The following is a 7,585-nucleotide window of genomic DNA, read 5'->3' as shown; positions in this document are numbered from 1 at the left end:
GTCTTTATTGCCTAAACTAGGCCTTTAAGATTAATCTCAGATAATTTCCATTTTCATTGGATTAACCTCTTTTAAAAATAATTTTAATTAAATTAAAATTGACATTCAGGTAAAAAAAAATATGTAATAACATATTTAACCAAGAAACTGGAAACTGTGACCTAAGTTCTTTTAGTCAAAACAGAGAAAATAGCTTTTAGAATCTAACATAAAAAAATTCCCAATTAAAACTATCAAAATTACACGAGAATAAGCCATTTAAATGCTTTGAATAGAAGCTCAAAGAACAGATATAATTTGATGCAATGGCCTTTAATACTTCAATGTTCCCTGGTGGCTCAAAGAAATAATTTCTACTTGACAGATGTAGTAATTAGGAAATACTGCACTTAATTATTATAATTGGGATTGGGTTAGATTTATAGATGACTTTAAATAGAGAACATAAATTAACTGGAATAGTTACAAATTGATGTAACAAAAGAAAGTCAATGAAAATATTTTAGTCTATTTCAAATAAGGCTTAAAGTTTTGAAAAAAATATAATTTCAGGATAGAAATAATTGTAAAAAATACCTAGGCTTAACATGACTAATTTTTACTCTGATTAGATAATCACTCTAATTAGCATTTATATAATTTAAAGATTCAGATCTTTATTGATCACTTTGAAATAGTATTTAATGAAATTAAATACCTGGTTGTTTTTCAGTCCCGAGGGGAAAAGATAATGAACATTTATAATTGGCTATTGCCCCAAGAGAGTTCGTCCAATATGTCCCACTGACTACAAATTGTATTTGCAAGTATCTATTCTTTTTGCCAGTAAATATGAACAAAACAAATGTCACAGAGATTTTTTTTTAAATTTTAATAATTTAAAAGCTATTAAGATACATTGAAAATAAATTAATCAACTCCTTGTACCTGCTATGAAAAGAAGTGAAGATGAGATGATTCTATGTGTGAGTTCCCACAATCTCTTTCTCATAATGTGTGTTTATGTGTTCTGTATATTATATATATCAATAATTTGAGCAGCTGCAGTACTATAGTTGATTTTCTAAAATGTTTTGTATGACCTGGGAAAAAAATCATATTCTCCAAATAATTGACTTAGTGACAGTGGGTGGGGAATGTGTTAGGAATTATGTCTAGTTGGCCAAATCCAATTGCTACACTGAATTTATTTTAATTCCTTTGTTGCTTCTTTTTTATTATCAAGGTGTATAAAATGCATATTGACTGGTAAACTTTTGGAGTCAGTAAAACAGCATACTATTTTTTTTTATTTTTTAAGATTTTATTTCTTTATTTGAAAGAGAGAGAGTGCATGCCCATGCAAGCACGCCCACACATGAGTGGGTGGAGAGGCAGAGGGAGAGAGAAAAAGAATCTCAAGCGGACTTTCTGCTGATCACAGAGCTGAGGACCTTGAGAACATGACCTGAGCTGAAATCAAGAGTCAGATACCCTATCTACTGACTCGCCCAGATACCCCATCATATCAATTCTGTAAGTGTTTGTCCTGAGGGTCAACACTGAATGGAAATACACTTTATATTTTATTATCTATGAATGCAGGATAACAAATTATCCAATCAGACACATACAATGCAGAGAACTTACCCGACGTCAAACTTCACTACTAAATTCAATGATATGGGTCATTTTGAGCTCTAGGAAAAGCAGGGAACATTAATCTTAGGTCCTGTCTGTCCACATAAGAATGTACTTTGGACCAGATTTTTGTTATGGATCTCTCTAAATATTGCAAACAAAGTATTACTTACAGAAAGTGATGCAATTTTGGTAATCAAACATCTCCATTTTATACTCTGATAGTTATATAAGGTGACATTTTGTAGAGATGAGCAGAATGTAAATCTATACATTCCACGATTATTTACCATAGTTGATCCCAGACAGAACAGGTTCAGCCTGCTAACAGCATTCCATACTTATGCATTTTTCCACGGATTTCCCCATAATTGTGTCTGCCAGTACATCTGTCACTATAATCTTTAGCAATAATTTTCCTCCCTTCCTTCCACTCTTCTCTTTCCTTCCCCCACTTTTTCCTTCCGGCCTTTGATTCTTGGATTTCCACAGGAAAAGTAGGAATTAGATTTCAAGTGTTACTGCCATTACTTTCTTTCCAACATGCAAAGAAAAATAACCACCTAAAGAAAGGATGACAAGTCTTCTGAAATCTCCCCAAGTCATATCAGATGTGCCAAGCACCTAATACGCCTCCTTCAAACAGTGCAGATGAGTAAGGTTCTCAAAAATTGGTTTACTGTATGGTATCACTTTTATGTGGAATTAACAAAAAATCTGACTTCATAGAAATGGAGAATAGGATGGTGGGTTGCCAGGGGCTGGGGAGAGGGAAACAGGTCAAACTTTCAGTTCTGAGGATCTCTTGTAGAACATGGTGTCTATAGTTAATAAGGAAGTACTGTACACTTGCAAGGTGTTGACAATAGATCTTAAGGGCTCTCACCACACACAAAGTTAACATTGTAAAGTGATGACCACGATCTTACTTATCTTGATCTTGGTAATCAATCCACAGTGTAAACATACATCCAATCATCACGTTATACACCTTAGGTATATGTAATCATATCTGTCAAGTGTTCTTCAAATAATAAGTTCGAGGAAAAAAGAAAAAAAAAATTGTTTCCAGAATCACTTTTGAATGTGAAATTTTTAAAGACATTATCTCACTCTAGATTAGAAAAGGATACAAATTGAATGAGCACTAGATCGCAGGCAATGAGCCCAAATCCTGCTTCCATATTCCTTGTAAGAAATTACACTAATTTTCAAAAGGAAAATAAAAAGAGTGGGGACATATTTATTTATTTATATATTTTAGATTTTTATTTATTTATGATAGTCACACACACACACAGAGAGAAAGAGAGAGAGAGGCAGAGACACAGGCAGAGGGAGAGCAGGCTCCATGCACCGGGAGCCCGACATGGGATTTGATCCCGGGTCTCCAGGATCGTGCCCTGGGCCAAAGGCAGGCGCCAAAGTGCTGTGCCACCCAGGGATCCCGAGGGGGCATATTTATGATATAAGAAAATTATAGAAGATGCGAGATTTTTAGCTTCTTTGTATGTAGTCTTTGGGGGAAAGACAAAAGTTGCTTCAGATTTTCCGAATCAAGGAATCATTGGTAAAATCCACCTGTGTAAGATTACTTTTTTTTTTTTTACCAAAAAAGACAAGTAAAGATTGTATATTTATTTTAAATAACATTAATTCCATTTAGGATTTAAGTCTCTTTTAAACTGAAGAACAAAAGATAGTCATGTGGGATGGTACCATTGACCACTGATCAGTTGATTGATTTCCTTGAAATTGAAACACCCATGGAAAGTGAAATAAGCCAGCAAAAAGAATTGTGGTGTAATAAATATAAGATAAATATACTCACAGAATGATTTATCTTACCATAAATTTAATGAGATGGTAGAAATTGGGCAGCATCTGTCATAGGGAAAAAAAAAAGAAAATTGGAAGTTAACATCATAGTTATTCTAGAATTCGATATTTATTTTCTAGATTTAGGAGCAAATTTCATACGTGGAAATGGTTTAAATGAAAATTGAATGTGAAAATAAGTGTCCTTTCATTTTTATCACAAGTACCTCTGTTCTATTCCTTATCTTTCCTCCTATGAAATCTGCTGCTTCACATGTCAGTCACACTTCGAGAAAAATTAAATTTCATTTTAACCTTACTGAACTGTTTAATCAGTTTTATTATGCCTACAAGAATTCATCTTTAAATAACTTGTCAAAACCTCTTGCAGAAGAATTGAAGAAGAGTAGCATCTGATTAAAATGCTGGGTAAAAATATTGTCAAATAAGTAAGTTCTAGAGGCGCCTGGGTGGCTCAGTCGGTGAGGCGTCTGCCTTCGGCTCAGTTCATGATCCGGGGGTCCTGGGATCGAGCCCCACGTTGGGCTCGCTGCCCAGCGAGGAGCCCGCTTCTCCCTCTGCCTCTGCTTCCAGCTCCCCCGGCTTGTGTGCTTTCTCTCTCTCAGATAAACAAATAAAATCTTCTTAAAAAATAAATAAATAAATAAATAAATAAATAAATAAATAAATAAATAAAAAATAAATAAATAACTTCTTTCCTGAATGACATAGTATATCTTCCCTTCAATTCTTTATCCATATGAATTCTGCCTTGTTCTTAATATAACATGTTGTGTTGTTCTGTTTCTACTATATTATAGATTGCATTTCATAATTTAATGATTCCGATCATTCCATGTAGCTGATGCGTGATCATTGATTTCTGGTAACCTCCTTCCCATAATAATAGAAGAATTGTTCCTCCTCATGTCCTCTGCTGCGTTGTCCTTTGTGTTCAAGTAGACTGTGGCGGAATTACTGTCTCTCTCACCTGTATCGTTAATTTCCTGTGTATATTCCATCTTTTTCTTTTCTTTCTTTTTTTTTTTTTTTGACACACAGATGCCTTAAAAACAACCATCATTAAAAGAAAAGAAAAGAAAAAGCCTCTCCCACCCCACTCTCCATGTTACCTGTATCTTGAATCATCTCACATCGCAAAGCGTCACACTTGCTGTTTCCACCGCACATGACTCATTCTTCCTGAAAGCTATTCCTCTCGGGCTTATTAAAGCCTCCAACGGCAAGTACGAGGCCGAAGTCAGTGAGTAATGATTCCTCCTCCTCCCACTCGGTCCCTCAACGGTATTCGGTGTGGTTGGCATCTCCCTACTTCTCTTGGGGGGCTTTGCTGTCTAAACCCCCTGGACGCCACACTCATTCCTCCATCCCCTTATCATCTGGGCCATCTCAGCCTCCCCGGCGCCCCCCCAGACCTCCAGATGTCGGCCTGCCCAGTGCTCCGTCCCCAGCCCGCCCTTAGATGTGCCATCTCGCTGTCAGGACTGCAGTAAGATGAGCAGGTGGATGAATTTCTGGTCCGCAGCCCTCGCCAGGAACGCTCCCCCGAGCTGAGATGTTCCGTGTCCAGGGAACATGACGTTGCCGCATGTGACGTCAGGCTCCTCCCCCCCTCCCATTGCCCGTTCGAATGAACCAACCACCCAGTGACTTCTGCATTTAAATATTTAAATAGTTCTTGATGTCACAGGACACGACGTTGTAGGATGTGACGTCAGGCTCCTCCCTTCTCCAATTGGCCCGTTCTAATGAACGAACCACCCCGTGACACACGACACACTCAAGGCTACGAAACAAAGGTGCGGAGACAGATTCAAACTGAAACGAATACTCGGTTGACGACGTAGTGGGTGTGACCCCGAAGCGGAAGTGATGTCACAGGACACGACGTTGCCAGATGTGACGTCAGGCTCCTCCCGCTTCTCCGGTTGGCCCGTTCGAACGAACGAACCACCCAGTGACTTCTGCATTTAAATATTTAAATAGTTCTTGATGTCACAGGCACGACGTTGCCAGATGTGACGTCAGGCTCCTCCCCCCTCTCCCATTGGCCCGTTCGAATGAACGAACCACCCAGTGACACACTGAAGGCTATGAGAAAAAGGCGCAGAGACAGATTCAAACTGAAATGAATACGGTTGACGTCGTATGGGGTGTGACCTGAGAGCGGAAGTGATGTCACAGGACACGACGTTGCTGGATGTGACGTCAGGCTCCTCCCCCCTCTCCCATTCGCCCATTCGAATGAACCAACCACCCAGTGACTTCTGCATTTAAGTATTTAAATAGTTCTTCAGTTGCCAAATCAGAGCTCTTGCCATATTTACCTCCCTCAAATTGCTCCTTCCGGATCCCTCCTCACTAACTGGTTCCAGCTCTGTTTTGAGGGCTCACGGCACCCGGCCCCAAGAAGCACCCATCGGGAAACAGCAGAAGTGGTGTGTGTGGCTCAGGAAGTAAGCGGGGGTACTTTCTGTAAAGAATTCTGAAATGTCACACACACACACAAAAATACCTAAAATCTTAACCATGCAATGGGAAACCTAAATAATGTCTGTGGAAAAAAAAAAAAAAAAAAAGATTGGCTCTAAATTCTAAAATATCTTCCCTGATCGCCATCGCTTGTGAATATATGTCAATTAAAGTGAGGACTTTTTTTTTTTTTTTCTTTCCACTCGCCCTGTGATAGGCCCCTGGTTGCATCTAGAAGGTGATGGGGGTGACTCCCTGACACACAGACTCTGCTTTCCTTGCTCCTCTGAGGGCAGGCGGTGCCCTGGCTCCGTGTGGCCTGTGGCTGTTTGCATCTGTGCCTCTAAGCCCTGTGGCACGACATATCCTTGCCTGTGAGCAGAATATTCAAAATAAACAGAAAAAAAAAATAAAAATAAAAATAAAAGTCTTTGATTACACACTTTGGAAATTCTGTAGGGACGTTTGGGCTGTCTATTCTCGTTCAGGATTTGAAACAGGGAGATGGTTCAAAGCGTTATTTTGCCTGCTAAGTGTAGATTCTGGTTCCCATGAGAGAACAGCCTTCCTGAATGTAAATACCACCTTTAAAACTAAAAGGCAAAAAAAATAAAATAATAATAATAATAATAATAAATAAAAAACTGAAAGGCATTCTTCTTGATGATGGTCACTTGTATCTTAAAGCTAAATGATGAGTCGAGAAGGTGGTCATTATTACTCAGTATCCTGTAATTATTTTTCAAGACAATTGTGTTGTAGGGAGTAGAAGTCACTGGAAGTGATGCTCAAGGGGTTTCTCAGGCTGTGCCCCCTTCGGAGCAGCCTCTGAGGAAGCAAGAGGTTGGAAGAGGGTGGAAAGAACACGTGGTTTCAGTTGTCACTAGTCCCCGTTAATAATGTTAAGGGCTTCTCTTCTCACCTTGGTTCTGCTCTCCTCTCAATGTTGGTTTCAGCCTGTGGTTGGTTTATTGTCAAGTAGCCATAGAAGATGGATGCAAGCAAGTCCAGCTTTGAATGTTTTGGTAGCTTATCCTTCTGGTTATGAGAAAGACCATCTCCCCCCCCCACACACACACACCACCACATATATATGAACTGTAGGGGATCATTCTCATTGGCTCAGTCCAATCTTCAAGCCAATAATCCTGACCACACAGATGGGGTGCTCTTGTACATGATGGATCTTCCTCCATTTATGATGGGGTTGTGTTCCAGTAAACCCATTTTAACTTGAAAAAATCCTAAGGGAAAAAAATACATTTAATGTATTTTTCAAGGTATACTTAACCTACCAAACATCATAGCTTAAACTAGTCTACTTCAAGTGTGCTCAGAACACACCTGTATTAGCCTACAGGTAAGCAAAACCATGTAGCACAAATCCCATTTGATAACAAAATGCTGAATAGCTCATGTAATTTATTGAATATTGTGCTGAAAGTAAAAAACAGAATGGTTGTAGGAGTACAGAATGGTTGGAGGGGTACAGAGTGGTTGGAGGGTACAGAACAGTTGTATATATATTGGCTATTTACCCTCGTGATCGTGTGGCTGCCTGGGAGCTGTGGCTCACTGCCTGGCATCAACAGAGAGGATCCCACTGCAGATCACTAGCCCAGGAAAAAGTACAAATTCAAAATTTGAAGTAGGG

At 39.0% G+C, this 7,585-nt stretch overlaps 1 long non-coding RNA gene across 1 annotated transcript in view; it reads right to left on the bottom strand.

Annotated features, from left to right (window-relative positions):
- Positions 1-6,666: 6,666 nt before the first annotated feature.
- Positions 6,667-7,585, bottom strand: part of LOC112667772 (uncharacterized) — a 67,260-nt gene continuing 66,341 nt past the window's right edge. Inside the window, exon 6 of the long non-coding RNA XR_004807693.2 lies at positions 6,667-7,175. This is a non-coding gene — a long non-coding RNA (uncharacterized LOC112667772). The remainder of the gene's footprint in view (positions 7,176-7,585) is intronic.

The sequence above is a fragment of the Canis lupus genome, chromosome 21 (assembly GCF_003254725.2).
Source record: "Canis lupus dingo isolate Sandy chromosome 21, ASM325472v2, whole genome shotgun sequence".
Lineage (NCBI taxonomy): Eukaryota > Metazoa > Chordata > Mammalia > Carnivora > Canidae > Canis > Canis lupus.
Note: the sequence above shows the minus strand (reverse complement) of the source record. Positions and strands in the feature narration are given on the sequence as shown.